Below are 13871 nucleotides of genomic sequence, written 5' to 3' on the forward strand. Positions count from 1 at the left end.
ATTATTTTATAATCTTTAGAGTGATTAACCCCTCGAACTTAACAAAAGGGGACAGAGATGAACATTTTCGAATTTATAACAAACGAAATATTAGGAAATTGGAATTTTGGGGAAAATTCCAGTGTATTTTAAATAATCAAATACTTGGAATTTTCAATTTATATCGTGAATGACCATTACCATCCAGATTGTATTGGATTCTTTGAAATAGATAAGCTTTAATTAAATCAAGTTACAGTTTCTCTAAAGTTAGTCATTTCGGTTGTCTGTATAATATACGCTTTTAGCGGCTTGTAAGTCAACAAAACCGTACTGGAGTTTAAATCTACATTATGATTAAAATTAAGTGTTTTCTTGATTATCCATAATACGAAACCACCAGTGTATAAGAGATGGATGGCGTTGTTTCAAACGGGTTATATTCGCATCATGAACGAACAATACCAATTAAGTATACTTTGTATTGTTCCTCCATGTTCACATGGTTCATTTTGTTCTGAGCATGAACAAACAATAGTATTGTTCATAGAACATCACTGGCGACCCTAAAAGCGCCATCTATAGGCAATAAACGGAAACATGAGGTCATTTTAGGCCTATTAACGCTACACAATAGGAAAACTTAGAAAAGGCTTGTCTTAAAAAATTTAAAGATGGGGCCTGTACTGACTGAACACAAAAAGTGTATTATGTAATAGCAGACGACATGATAGGGTTGACAGAAAAGGGGGTGGGTACGCATGAGCAGTTCGTGTTAAGACCTATTTAAAAAATTTGAAACGCCCTTCTTAGTTAGGGGGTTTTTTAAAAAAAATGAGGTGGTGACAGATGTGTTCACCTATTTCTGGGGTTACGTTACCCCTAAAATGAATGGGGACTTTTTTTCCCTTTCAATTTTTTTTTCTAGGGTAGACTTCTAGACTCCCCTATCCTATTTAGGCCTTGCTTGTCTGGTAAATTTCTTATATTTATATAAAAAAGATTTTCCCGCAAAAAAATAGGGGTGAAAAAAGTCTCCCTTGTGGAATGAATGAAGAATTTTCCTTCTATCTTTCAAGTCTCGACTCAAATTAGTTGAAACATAAGTTCATAAGATATGTTCCATCCATAAGTTTGTAAAGTCTGGTATCTTAGAAACTGGAGCTTGTAATTTTGAAGTGACAACCTAGGTAGGCAAGTCATAGATTCGAGGTAAAGCGACGTACGCCTGGTGCATGAGGCGCTGCAGTCAAAGGCCTAATTAGTAATGCAGACTAAATAGGAGAGCTAGATGGAGCTTAGAAGTCCTGCAAAATTAATTAACCACCACCGAGTGTAGTTAGGATTTCAATTGACTCACTTACGTCGTTCTCCTTCTCGAACTAGTTATCTCGAGCTGTAAGTCTCTAGGAGGTAGCATTACTAACAATTAGGTAGTGTCATACTTATCATGTAACATATCTTATAAACTTATGGTTGAAATGATATTTTTAATATTTAGCTCCTGCTTTTATTTTTTAATATGACAAGGTTTTCTTTTTTTAAAAAAAAAATGTTAAAACTCTATTCATTTTAACCACGTGGATTAATGCATGATGATAAGGAAACAGCTGATATACAGGGTGTTTGTTACACAGTACGATCTATATAGGGTGTGTTGTAAAAGGGAGGGTATAATTAGTACAGTGAGTGGGATGGATAGTTCTATGGGAAATCATCAATTTTGAGTAGAAAATTACAACAAATAACGAGAATTCAAGATTTTAATTTTAAACTTATCCAACAAACATTCGCAAATTAAACGCAAGAGTATTTTTTGAAGCGTAACCAAATGAGTTTGAAAATTATAAATAATTAATAATGAAGGGAAACTTTTAGGTCTAAGTTTAAAAAAAAAATTCACTAATATATTAGAAAACACCAAAATGTATGTCTTATTAAAGAGTTCCGATTAGAAAATCCCTTTGATGTTTTTTATTAAAGAATTACAAATGATACCTGAATTTTAATAATGAATGTATGAAGCCCCAAATGAACCTGGATTTATTTAATGGAGAAACGTCGGATATTATAAAACTTTTAATTATAAACTTAACTACTACGTCTCGCATCAACGAGGTTAAGAAGAAATTTTTAGTTTGAAACACTAACTTCAAATGACAATTGTAAAAGCGGCCAGGTAACCAAACCCAAGTGAAATCTCTATTTTTGAATTATTTATTAATTAATTTCCTTCAGGAATGCATACAGCTACTAAGAATAATTGTGTCCCCAATTACTATACGTCACACGCCTATTAATAATTCCGATGAGTCTTTCTAACTGTGATTTCATTGGTTGCGAGTTCCCAGCCTCCAGGTGAACGCAAGACGCGACAGATTTATTATTCGCTAGGGTAAAATTCGTCATAGACTATGATTAGTCCATAGCTCCTCCTTCAAAGGTCGCCTAGATACCTAGAGTGAAAATGGGTGAATGCGCAATGATTCCAATTAACTGTATGCATTCCTGGTTCCACGCCTAAATGAGGATACGTTCTAGTTTAAGTTTGATTTGTTGTTTATAAACGTATTAGGCGCGTTAACCCAATTCTTTTGAAGTCTTCTATAAATTCATTTTAACTTTGTAGCAGCAAAGTTTGAATTCAAATAGAAATTAAATTTGACTACGTTTCAAGTCTATGCCAACCGAATGTAGTCTAAAGGGATCTAGACGCCGCTGTTATTTTTAAATTTATAGTTAATTAAGTTTAGTTAATGGTGGTATAATAGAGTGGGTAACAACTGAAGGAATAATATATAAATGTGTGAAAACCGCCTGGAAAGGTTATAGGAATATTTGTCAGGGAATTTTAAAATTGTAATGTTAAAAGTTAGGGAATTTTATATTGGGTTGGGGTAATTTTCTTCTTTAGTAGTACTATGTCATGACGTAATATAAAGGGTGTTTCTGGGGGCATTAATTAAGGGGGATGTTTTTAATTGGGAAATTAATTTTGAGTCGAAAGTGTGTTCTTAAATTTAATTAAGAAAATGATTAAGACAATTATTTCTAATTTAATTAATTAAGGGGTCATCCCTAAAACACCGAGTCAAATCATAACTCGGAAACAGTGTCCCTTATGGTAAACAAAATCGAGATTGATAGAAGTTACATTTTTGTTGGGTGGAAAACCACTAGATAATAGTAGTATAATACTATCCATTCCAAATCGAATAACGTCTCTGTGTATTTTGATGTTGATATCAAAACTGAAACCCCTTTTAGATAACGAACTGCATGCATTTCAGTGTCCTTTGCTCATCGTGATATCCCTAGCTGTTTTCTAACCCTCTTATCGGTCAAATACTGCAGCTAGTCGGTTTGTTGCTCGTCGCGTCTATAACCAAACCATACCATAGTGGCTAGAGAAAGTTCTGGGAGATAATATACTTTAAAACAACCTGAGAATGAGTTACTCTCCCCGCAAATACCCCCGTTTTTCCTTAGGTTAAATGATACCGTTTCTAAGATTGTACGTAGAGAGTGGAGAAACCGTATGAAAGGGTTAGAAGTGCCACCTCGCGTTTGTTGTTGTACGGTTTACTTTCTGCCTTCTATTCCATTGTAGATGGCGCCACAATCGCCACTCCTTTCTATAGGAACTCCTTCCTCGGAATCTTTTCCTGAATCCTTATTTTCCTCATTTCCCGGACCTTCCTTTTCTACGTCAATTTTTGCGTGGCTTACTTTGGGACTGAGTTTGGGTTTTGCTCGGCTCTTTTTTTTATTAAGGAAGGTTTATGATGATTTCTTAAATGTCTGTCTGTCTGAATTTATTTATTTATTTGAGTTTTATTTGTTTGTAAACAATCTTAAAGAATTTTCGGACTGTGTGAACAAATTTTAAGAACCAAATGGGTAGGGTTAAGTCTGTCTTCATCTGTAAATTATTTAGCTGTCTTTCTACTTGAATTAAATGGGAGTGGGAGGAAGTGTGAAAATCGTCATCTCTGACGTCACGCATAATGTATTTTAACTTAGTAACCACGTGACATTGACGTATTTAGCGACCTATGGGCGTCGAACCCGAATGTAAACGCGTTATCTTTGCATTTTCTTAACAAGTAAACATGGGATCCTATATAGAGTGCTGTCAGAAGCGCCGGTGTGACGTCACCCATGCTGTTTTCCCATAAAGAAAAAAGGGTAACCGTCAAGGCCGCCCATTGCTAAAGGCAGACTCGTGACGTTTAACCTTGGATCTGACGTCACAACTGACAGCACTTTATATGTGAATAACCAATGAAAAACGAGGAAGGAGGAGCTTGTGGTTTAAGCCCTTCCCCTTCACTTCAATCAGATATTAGTAGAAAAAAATCTATGTAGGAATATTCTTGACACAACAACCCAATCCCCTAGAAACAAAATTCGCATTTCAACATTTCAAGACGGGTTACCATCAGCATTATATAACGCGACTTCTTATTTGTGGGCCCCTGTTGGGTCGTTCCACAGCACGGCGAGCACACACGGTATTACTCCTTCCTTAGCTAGAGCCTGCTCGATCGAGAGAGTCCATTTCATTGGCGTCGTGGCTATCTAGCTAGCAGTCCGGGATAAGCCCTAGCTGCCTGCATGCTGCCTATTCTAGCTCTCCATATAGATTCGGAGCAGATTCCGGAGTAACACCAGAGCTGCTGCACCCCCTTCAGTTTGAAAATCGACGCGTTCCTGGTGAGCCGCTCGGAAACGGCGCTGCTCTGCTCCTCCGCTCTAGCTAAGTCGAACTTGGTGTCCGTGTATTCCACTCTTTCAGCCAGTGGTTCTCGCGTTCTCTTGGAGTCGGACTCGCCATCGAGTACTAGGCTTGGGAACAACGAAAATCGCCGCGAAATCTTTTTCCGCAGTTGTTCTAAAACGTATTCCGTTAATGTTAACCGCAAAAACTGGCTGGTTAGATATCCACGATTAAATTAAGGATATTTCAAAGGATGATGTTGTCGTTTTAATTAAAAAATAGACATAATCTGATGTCGAATAAACCATAAAATTCGTACCGACAATTGTTCTTTCGAACAGACGGTTTGTGAAATAGATATTAATGTAAGAATATAATCTTTTTACGATTGGAGTAAGTTTAATTAAGTCGAAATTAACCTCTATATAGGTGCGGCGTACGTTTTCTTCATTAGTAATTTGTGTTAATCGCGTTTAATCGCCAAACGCGAGATTAGTGTTGATGTAAATATTACTTATTTATATAATTGACAATTTTTGGAACACGAACTAATTATTAGAATTAATATAGCGAATTAACTTCGTATCAGCAGTATTTATTAATTGGTGAGTTGAATTTAATTTGTTTTAATTGTTTTCGTTTTTGGGTTTTAATTAAATATGGTAACGTGGCAAAACGGATTTATTTATGGTAATTATTTTTTAAGGGTACTCTTATTGGTAAATTTCATGTCACGTGTTTTAGGTATATTTAATTATTGAATCCCAGTTTTAATGTGAGGTATATCAGGCGTTGACGTACACTTTTGATAGATGTATTTATAAAAGCGTGGCAAAACGTGTACGGAAAGGTTTTTTTAGGAATTGCGTTCAGAGTAAGCTAAACAAAATCATTCATTTTAAATAAATTAATTTAATGGGAAAAAAGGGGGTTTAGAATATTAATTAGGGTTTGATTGGAAAATGAAGTTGATTGGAAAAGAATGATTTAAAATTCTTCATCTCGATCCTTTCGTAATTAACCTAATTAATTTAATTATTCTTATTACTTAGGAATGGGGGTATTAAAATTCCTTTTTCAATCGTTAGCAGTCTCCTTCCCTAATTTAGGATAAGAAAACCAAACCTATTATTGGCTCATTTTCGCTAAAAAGGCCTACGTTGGCATTTTAGTCTTAATTCGTACCAAATACAAAGGCAATCTTAACGTAATTTAAGGCTATTATTAACCCATCATTACATCGCCAACGGTATATTTCGAACCTGAAAAATTTGTTAAAAAACAGAGACCACTTCAATCGCCTTTTCCATGCAAAGGAGAAAAAAATTCCAATCTAAAATCCAAACCTAAAATTGAATGGTCTTTTTCAACCTTAATAACGAGTTATCACGCTGAGCGATTTTAAAGAGAGAATGAAGTGATTGGTATTTTCAAAGATTATTCTACTAATTATAAGGAATTTTGTTAACAAGGTGCAAATTTCAATTATCCATGAAATCTCTTTTAAATTAATTTTAATCTAAAAATATTTCTTGGTCTTAAAATTAGTAGAAGAATCTATGTAAAAAAAGGAGAAACAAATCAGTTTATTTTATTTTATTTTCCATTTCACTCTCCCTTTAAAAGCGCTGCGTACCGTTTTTTATTTTTTATTATTTAATATCTCGCGCGACATTTCACGAGATCGAAAATTATTCCTCAATTCTTTCTTCCTACGGCCAACTTTGATTGGTAAAAAGCGTTCAAATTAATAGGGAATGTCTAATGAAAGATTCATTAGAGGCAAACGGGGGAAGGTACTTTTTTATTCCCTGAAAGAAGTCAGACTCTGCATGCAGACTTTTAAAGAAATCTTTTCCGCTGACTGCCGAGGGTCTGGATACTCGCCTGTAATTTCCTTAAGAATTTTAACACTTAAAACGGAGTTTTGTGGCAAGTATCCATCCCCTCTTTTTGAGTCTCGTGCTCCAGCTTGAAGCTTGAAGCTGAAGCCCCCTTTAAGAATTTTTCTTCTTATTTTTTTTCTGTTTCTTTATCCAATGTCTTAATTACGCTTATTAAGCAAGGCGTAATAGAAAACATACGAAAATGGGTTTTCGCCTTTTGGCCCCCCAACTGCCCCTCGTTTTTTTGCAAGCCCCCTTGACGGCTTTAGGTGTACTTTAAGCTGATATTCTTAATTCTTTTAACACCTATTGTAATAGCAAAGATCTTGTCGTGTATGGGTTTTCTTTGTTTTAACGTCACCTTACTGACAAAATATGTACGTTAATTGCCCGTTTTCAAATCTGCAGTAATTGCGTGATTTAATTAATTTAATTTTATTATTAATCCCTTTAAATTACAATCGGTATTAGATTAGTAAGAACTAGCTGTTACCCGCGGCGTCGCTCGCGTGTAATAAGAAATTCCATCAAAATGATAGTAGGTTTTACTGATGACTAATATTTTTGTAGCACCCTAGGAACGAAGGCACTCGACTTTGCCCGTCAGCCCGTCGGGACATTTTTTATTACTTTTCACGCGGACATTATTCCATAAAGAAGGGTTTTTAGTTTTTGGCCGCCATTGAAAAATATGGCAACAAATCGAACCCAAAAGACCATTCAGCCCGTCTATAAGTTAAAGGAAACCCGTGTACTAAATATCTGTGAAATCGGTTGAAACGCGCGGACTTTGTTGCATAGAGAAGAGTTTTTACATTTCTGGTCACCATTTTTTAAGATGGCGGCGGATTGGAAAAATCTTTCTTAGTACGCGCCTACTACTTATGAGTAATGTTCCTGCAAATTTTCAGCCGTCTAGGGCAAGCGGTTTGGGCTGGGCGTTGATTATCAGTCAGTCAGTCAGGACTTTGATTTATATAGATATAGATGAGTTGCAGAATGATGCTGTTAATCTTCTTAAGTTGTTCCTCCTTTACAAATGCGCAATGCCCCATTGCAATTTATTTAAGCAATTGCATTTGCATTAAATAGCCGACCAAATTGGCAAATTCCCCCTCCCCAACTGGCAAATAAATAATTAAAACATTTTTAATCTTACCGCATGCATTTTAGAAAAGGGTAAAGTTCATTGTCTTAAATTGCAATTTTCAACTTGCAGCAGTTTAATGCAATTTTTAATGAAACCTAATATATTATTAATTATGACTTGCGGGTTACAATCTTTGAATGAGTCTTTCATCAAATTGAAAGCGTTTAATATAGTTTATGATAAATAAGGCATAGTAAGGGTGTGACGGTATATAAGGAGAAAGTCAACGTTGTCAAATATTTTGAAACATTTTAGTGGGTCCTCCATTACCACCCTAACTGGATGTACAATATTTAAACAGTTGAATGTTTAAAACACACGTTTGTTGACTGGTTTACAGTTACATTTTTCCCCCTGTTCTACAATAGGCCACAAAAGTAGATTAATCTTTAAGTTGTTAACCAAGTTAACATCTCCTGAAAAGTTTTCCATTAGAATTTCCCAAATGACAATATAATATTCACGAAGACATATTGACGACTGCGGTTATCTGTGCAATGAAAATTTCATGATAAAATTGCGATCAAAGTTATTGTTGACAAATGTTGTCTTCTCAGCGACAAAGTTGACTAACTCCTCACACATCTCTTTATAATCTGCTCGCCATTCTACAAAAGGCGTATAAATGAATGAATATTCGGCCAAGTACTTTGCAAATAACAACTTAGGGTGTCAACTCATTTTGTTATAGTTAGAAATAAACTTCGCGTTAATATATTTCTACCAACGCCTGAACCAATTAAAGTTTTGACCAAAATTTTTGGTTCTTTTTTTTTTTAACTTTTGGCTTTTGACTTTTGGTTTTCCCAAACCCAAAGTGGTAAAGGTAGCTTTGTATGTATTATTGTTAAAAGTGAAAACAACGGAAGGAGGCGTTGAGAGAGAGGGGTGGTTTAATATTATGAAGGAGGTTAGAGTTAAAGCTCGTTTCCGAATTTAATTAGCATGGCGGCTTGGCCCGGCCCCGGTCCACGACCCGACCACCCGGGTCACCCCTGCTACCCGCCTAACTCTCTCTGACTATGCCTCGCTCTAGCTGCGAACACTCTCTGGCTAGCTACATTATAAATTTAATCTCTCAGGCGAACTTGGTAATCCACTTTGTCAACGCCATAGGCTACAGCTTTTGGCGCGAAAAGATGACCTCCAACCCCTCACCCCCTCTCCCACCAGCGCCAGTTACTTCTCTACCCCCCCCGTTATCAGGTTATGTTTAAATGAGATTGTTGAGGTTGGTGGTGCGGTGGATTTAGGGATCAAGGTTTTAGATTTATTTATTTATTTTTATTATTATTTTTTGATGGACGCCATTTGCAATATGGCGGCTAATTGAAGTCCAGAAGCGTAGTACTGTAAAGCTAGTCTATATGATGATATCATAAGGGGAATTATTTTACTTAATATTAAGTTAATTAAATTAGTTGAAACGCGTAATCAATGTTTTTCCATAAAAATTAAAAAAGGACTTTTGTACAAATCTGGCTGCCATTTTTCAAGATGGATGCCGTTTGTACAAATCTTTCTTTGCGCAGGCCTACTACGTAATTTCAACCCTCTCATTTAAAACAGTTTCTCCTGATTGTTGATTGTCAGCCAGTAAGACTGACTGACAGTTGTAAGGGGAACCACAATCCTTCTTCTCTCTCTATCTCTAATTGAACCCACACATTTTAATTAAGGAAAACTTAATTAAACCCCAAGTGCGAATGCGACCTCAACCACCATCTCTATTAAAATTGGCCGCTCTCTGTTTTAAGAGTTTGCTTCCTATATATATCCCATCATGCAACGCGAGCGACGGCGACGCCATACTTGTTAGAAATTAAGTTTTATTTTGCTTAGCAGCGACATCTGCTTCAGATATTTCCTTGGGTTTTCGTTAAACTCGGGATTGGTCGGGTGTATAGTCTGGGATGCCTTAATTGATATCAACTCCTCCCTCCCCCCTTCCTTGAGTCTGTCCTCTTGACTTTTCGCCCCCTTCCGCCCCCCCGGTCCAAGTTTGAAAAGCTATCACCACTTTCCTATAACTTCATAATCTGAATGAACCCTTCAGTTGCGTAAGGGCAACGAGAGATTATTAATTAAAATTTTTCACACCACATCTTAATACTCTGTGATTTATTAATTAAAAAATTTATAGGTGACACTCTCTCTTAAATATATACTACGTCCGTGATTAAGTTAGGGTGATTTTTGTTTTATTGTGGCTTTGTTTTTAAGGGTTTTGACTTATGTTTTACTTAATTCAGGGTTGCTACAATATCTGGGAAACGTAGAAAAGTCAGGGAAATGTCAGCGAATTTTAAGATAGTCATAATATAGGTTAGGGAATTTGAAGATAGTCATAATAAAGGTTAGGAAATTTTAAGATAGTCATAATAAAGGTCAGGGAATTTTAAGATAGTCATAATAAAGGTCAGGGAATTTTAAGATAGTCATAATGTAGCCTAGTAAGAAACCCGGTTTTTCTTAAGGTACAAACACTTCTCCATCAATAGGACAGTTGGGTTCAAGTATAACTCGTGAAGGGGAGTAAATAGCCCGAAGGTCAGAATGGGGCTCGAGACCCCCAAAAAAAAAAAGAAAAGCTAAGAAGTTATACGCCTCCAGAAACAATAATCGATTCAGAAATGAGGTTTTTTTTCCTCCTCTCCTCTCCATCTATATCTTCTCGAGCTAGACTTAGAAAACCAATTTTTGTTCCTCCTTAAACGAAAAAGATGCGAGCCAGGGAATCTTTATAAAGAGAAATGGGGTTACAGGTACGTTCCGAAGGTCAATAGGTCAATTTAGTTTGACCTTTCAATAAAACTACCTCGGTTATTTTTTTTCAAACCAGGAAACAAAATCTCTTTAAAGTATTTGATTCGGTTATAATTTCAAATTTGAAATTAATATTTTGGATCTAGATTTTCCCAAATTAATTAACGTCTAAGGTCATTAATTAATTTTCCCTGACTGGTCAGTTTTAATTGACCCCCTTTCATTTATTACTGTAAAAAATGTGGTTAAATAATGTAACAAATGACCAGTACCAAATTTAGCTTGGAAATACATTACTTCTTGCCCCAAAAATTCTTCAAGCAAAATTTATTTAATTAAAACAATTTAATAATTAGTTTAAAATTTAAAAATAATGAAGAAGTATCCAACCTCTTTCTTACAGCCCCTAAATCATAATCCCAGTAACATCACACCATAAATACTTCATACATAATTAGTTTAGTTAAAATTAAAATTAAAACAAGTTCATTAATAATTATTTTAAAAATAAATAAATAAATAAATAAAAATATCCGATCTCTTTCTTAGCTTCTAAAATAATAATCACAGTAACGTTACACCAATAGCAAAGGCTTAGCTCCTTAAATCATAGTGATCTTAGCCTCTTAGGTTACGTTGAATAGGAGTATATGAAAAACAGCGGGAAGGGAAGGGGGGCTGCAAATCTAGAAAGAGGGGGGGTTTGAAAAGAGAGAGTAATTGTTGATGCAAATGATGCGAAGGAAATCATGATGAGGAAGGGGGATGGGTGGGAAAGTAGGAAGGAAAGCGCAGAAGGAAGTAGTTTCTCTGCCTGATTTTTCCTTATATAGTTTTCCTTTACATCTTCCTCTTTTGCTCCCGCGCTTCCTTTATCCCCCCTTGCCTTCTTCTTCTCCAGGACCAACTAGGAATTGCTTTTTATCTTTAAAAATGGGGTAGGGAAAAGGGGTTGGTCCCCCCTCCTTTATTTTTTATCTCTGGGGGTTGCATGGGGATCAATTAATGTAGATTACTCTTTCAATACTTTGCCTTGCGTAATTTTGATCTTGGGAGTACAAGGGTGATATGTATATATGTGTACAGGGTGTATTTAAAAAAAAAAGGATAGGGTAATTTCAGGACGGAATTACTAGTGAGTGGAATAGATCAGTTTTGAGAAAAGAAAATATGACCAGTCGATTTTGAATGTCCCATAAGGCATGCATGCACCACCAAACACAAGTACGTCAGAGCTATAATTAGCCTTCCTTCGTTTTTGGAAGAACACACTGACATATGTATGATATAAAATTTGGGTCCTGTTCACATTCAAATATTTATTTAATTTATTTTCCCAATTTTTTAAACGTAAACACTCAAATAAACTTTGTAAAATATTCCAAAAATTACCAATTTAATATTAGAATTGTTAAAAACGTCAGAATCAATGCTTTTTCTATTTTAACCTTTGACCTATTGATAAAAACGTACAATAGTATAGATATAAAATAAAAGAGCCATGTTATAGTAGTAAATTGAACTTTGGAATTGACAAGGGAAGGGTATAGCTGAGTGACCGACTCTCACTCAAGTCCAGATTTTTCTATCCATGCAGGGCTAGTTTGGACAAAGAATAAGCCGTGTGGCCATGGGGATGTCGAGGTGGGTGAGGGTGGGTTCTAAGGGATCGACCTCTAGCTAGTGTCGTCGGTTGTTTGTGGCACGTCGAGCGCGTCTCTCTGCGACTCTCCAAAGGAAAAGCACGTGGAAGAAATAAAACGGTTCGTGTAGGGGCCAAACTAATTAGTTTTTCGAGAGAAAGGAGAAAGTCTTCACTGAAGGGACAGGCGTCCTTCCATAAGGGACATCTAACCCCCTCCCCCTATCCCCCTTATCCCCTCTTGGTCCCATCACCCGCAAAATAAGTAGTGGAGACTCTCTTCTAGAGTCTCTCCCGTTCTCTGTCTTTCCCGCCTTTTGTTCTTGGCGGGATAACTCTGCGCGCGACAAGACCAGCTAAGCTAACCACCGTAGAGAAAATATCTGGGATAAGTTGCCATGGAAACGACAATTGCTCCCCCCCCCTTTCTCATCTATAGAGATGTTGTGATCTTCTAATAAACTAAGTCTATTTACTAAAATTAAATTATATAAAATGCATATTGCCTAGATACGTTGAGAAAAATGGCTACGCAATCATTCCTAGTCGCTGTATGCATTCCAACTTCAAATAATAATTTTTATATAAGCGTTGCCATGGAAACGCCAATCGCCCCCCTTTCTCATCTATAGAGATGTTGTGATCTTCTAATAAACTAAGTCTATTTACTAATATTAAATTATATAAAATACATATTGTGTTGCCTTAAATAGCTATGCAATCATTCCTAGTCGCTGTATGCATTCCAACTTCAAATAATAATTTTTATATTATTTTCAAATTTTTTTTGTTGAAGCCAACATTAAAGGGGTTTTCCACTCCATGTTAAACCTAAGGCCCCTGTAGAAATGTTTACTCTGCCGAACTTCGATGTATGCAATAATTTATTTTTTTACAAATTACGAAATAGTCCAACGTTTTTAAATAAAATGCCTGTATGTATTCTTGATATTAGGCCTATAAATGTTTAATAGAATTGTAGACCTGTATATGTCCCAGACCTATAATAAATAGACATATCATATATTATTTTAAAAATAAAAATGTAAGGAATGAATGGGAGATCTTTATCCTTTCAATATAACAATACGAGCGTAAAATCCCTCTTCGCTATAGAATTTATTTAGTTCTGTTCTGTTCTGTTTTTTTTAGCCTCCCTTATAAGACACGTGATTAGAATAATAATAAAACATATTCATCGGGAGCATGCACAGTATGTACATACATTCCCCCCTCCCTCTTACCCCCTCTTGTACAGGATTCGGGGGGTAATTTGCATATGAATGAGCTTATGCTTGTTTCTCTGCTGTAGAGAAAGAAAACTATGGCGCTCTGTATTCCCCAATACCTGACTACCTCTATTGTTACTTGACAGTAAAATTAAGGCACGTGTTTAATATGCTTTTAATACGAACTCGGGGTCAAGTTACCTTTTCCGTGTCTATATATATAGACAGAGGTAATCGATTCTAAGGCATAAATCTTACTTGCGAGTGACTTCGGCCCAAATATGTTGTTTAAATGTAATAGTTTGTATTTTTGATTGAAGATTTGTTTGACCAATAGGTAGATATTTTTGTATTTAAAATGGGGCTAGAAAAATTAAATAATTCACTCCCCCCGTGTCTTGACTGTAACTGCGCATGCGCTCTAGCAGGGTTGCCCGTAAATTGTTATTAGTCTGAGCATTTCGGGAACTGAATGATAATTACTGAATCGAACTGAATT

At 35.9% G+C, this 13871-nt stretch overlaps 1 protein-coding gene across 4 annotated transcripts in view; it reads left to right on the forward strand.

Moving 5' to 3' along the window:
- Window positions 1–4692: 4692 nt before the first annotated feature.
- Window positions 4693–13871, forward strand: part of LOC149653854 (plexin-B-like) — a 145252-nt gene continuing 136073 nt past the window's right edge. Inside the window, exons 1-2 of one of the 4 annotated variants that reach the window (XM_089846789.1) lie at window positions 4693–5064; window positions 5129–5304. The gene's annotated coding sequence lies outside the window, so the exon portion shown is untranslated. Of the gene's footprint in view, window positions 5305–13871 lie in introns of all 4 variants that reach the window. The other 3 variants (XM_089846788.1, XM_089846791.1, XM_089846792.1) reach the window with 3 other exon arrangements.

The sequence above is a fragment of the Phalangium opilio genome, unplaced genomic scaffold (assembly GCF_054372755.1).
Source record: "Phalangium opilio isolate 3A_F unplaced genomic scaffold, DU_Popi_V2 ptg000081l_1, whole genome shotgun sequence".
NCBI lineage: Eukaryota > Metazoa > Arthropoda > Arachnida > Opiliones > Phalangiidae > Phalangium > Phalangium opilio.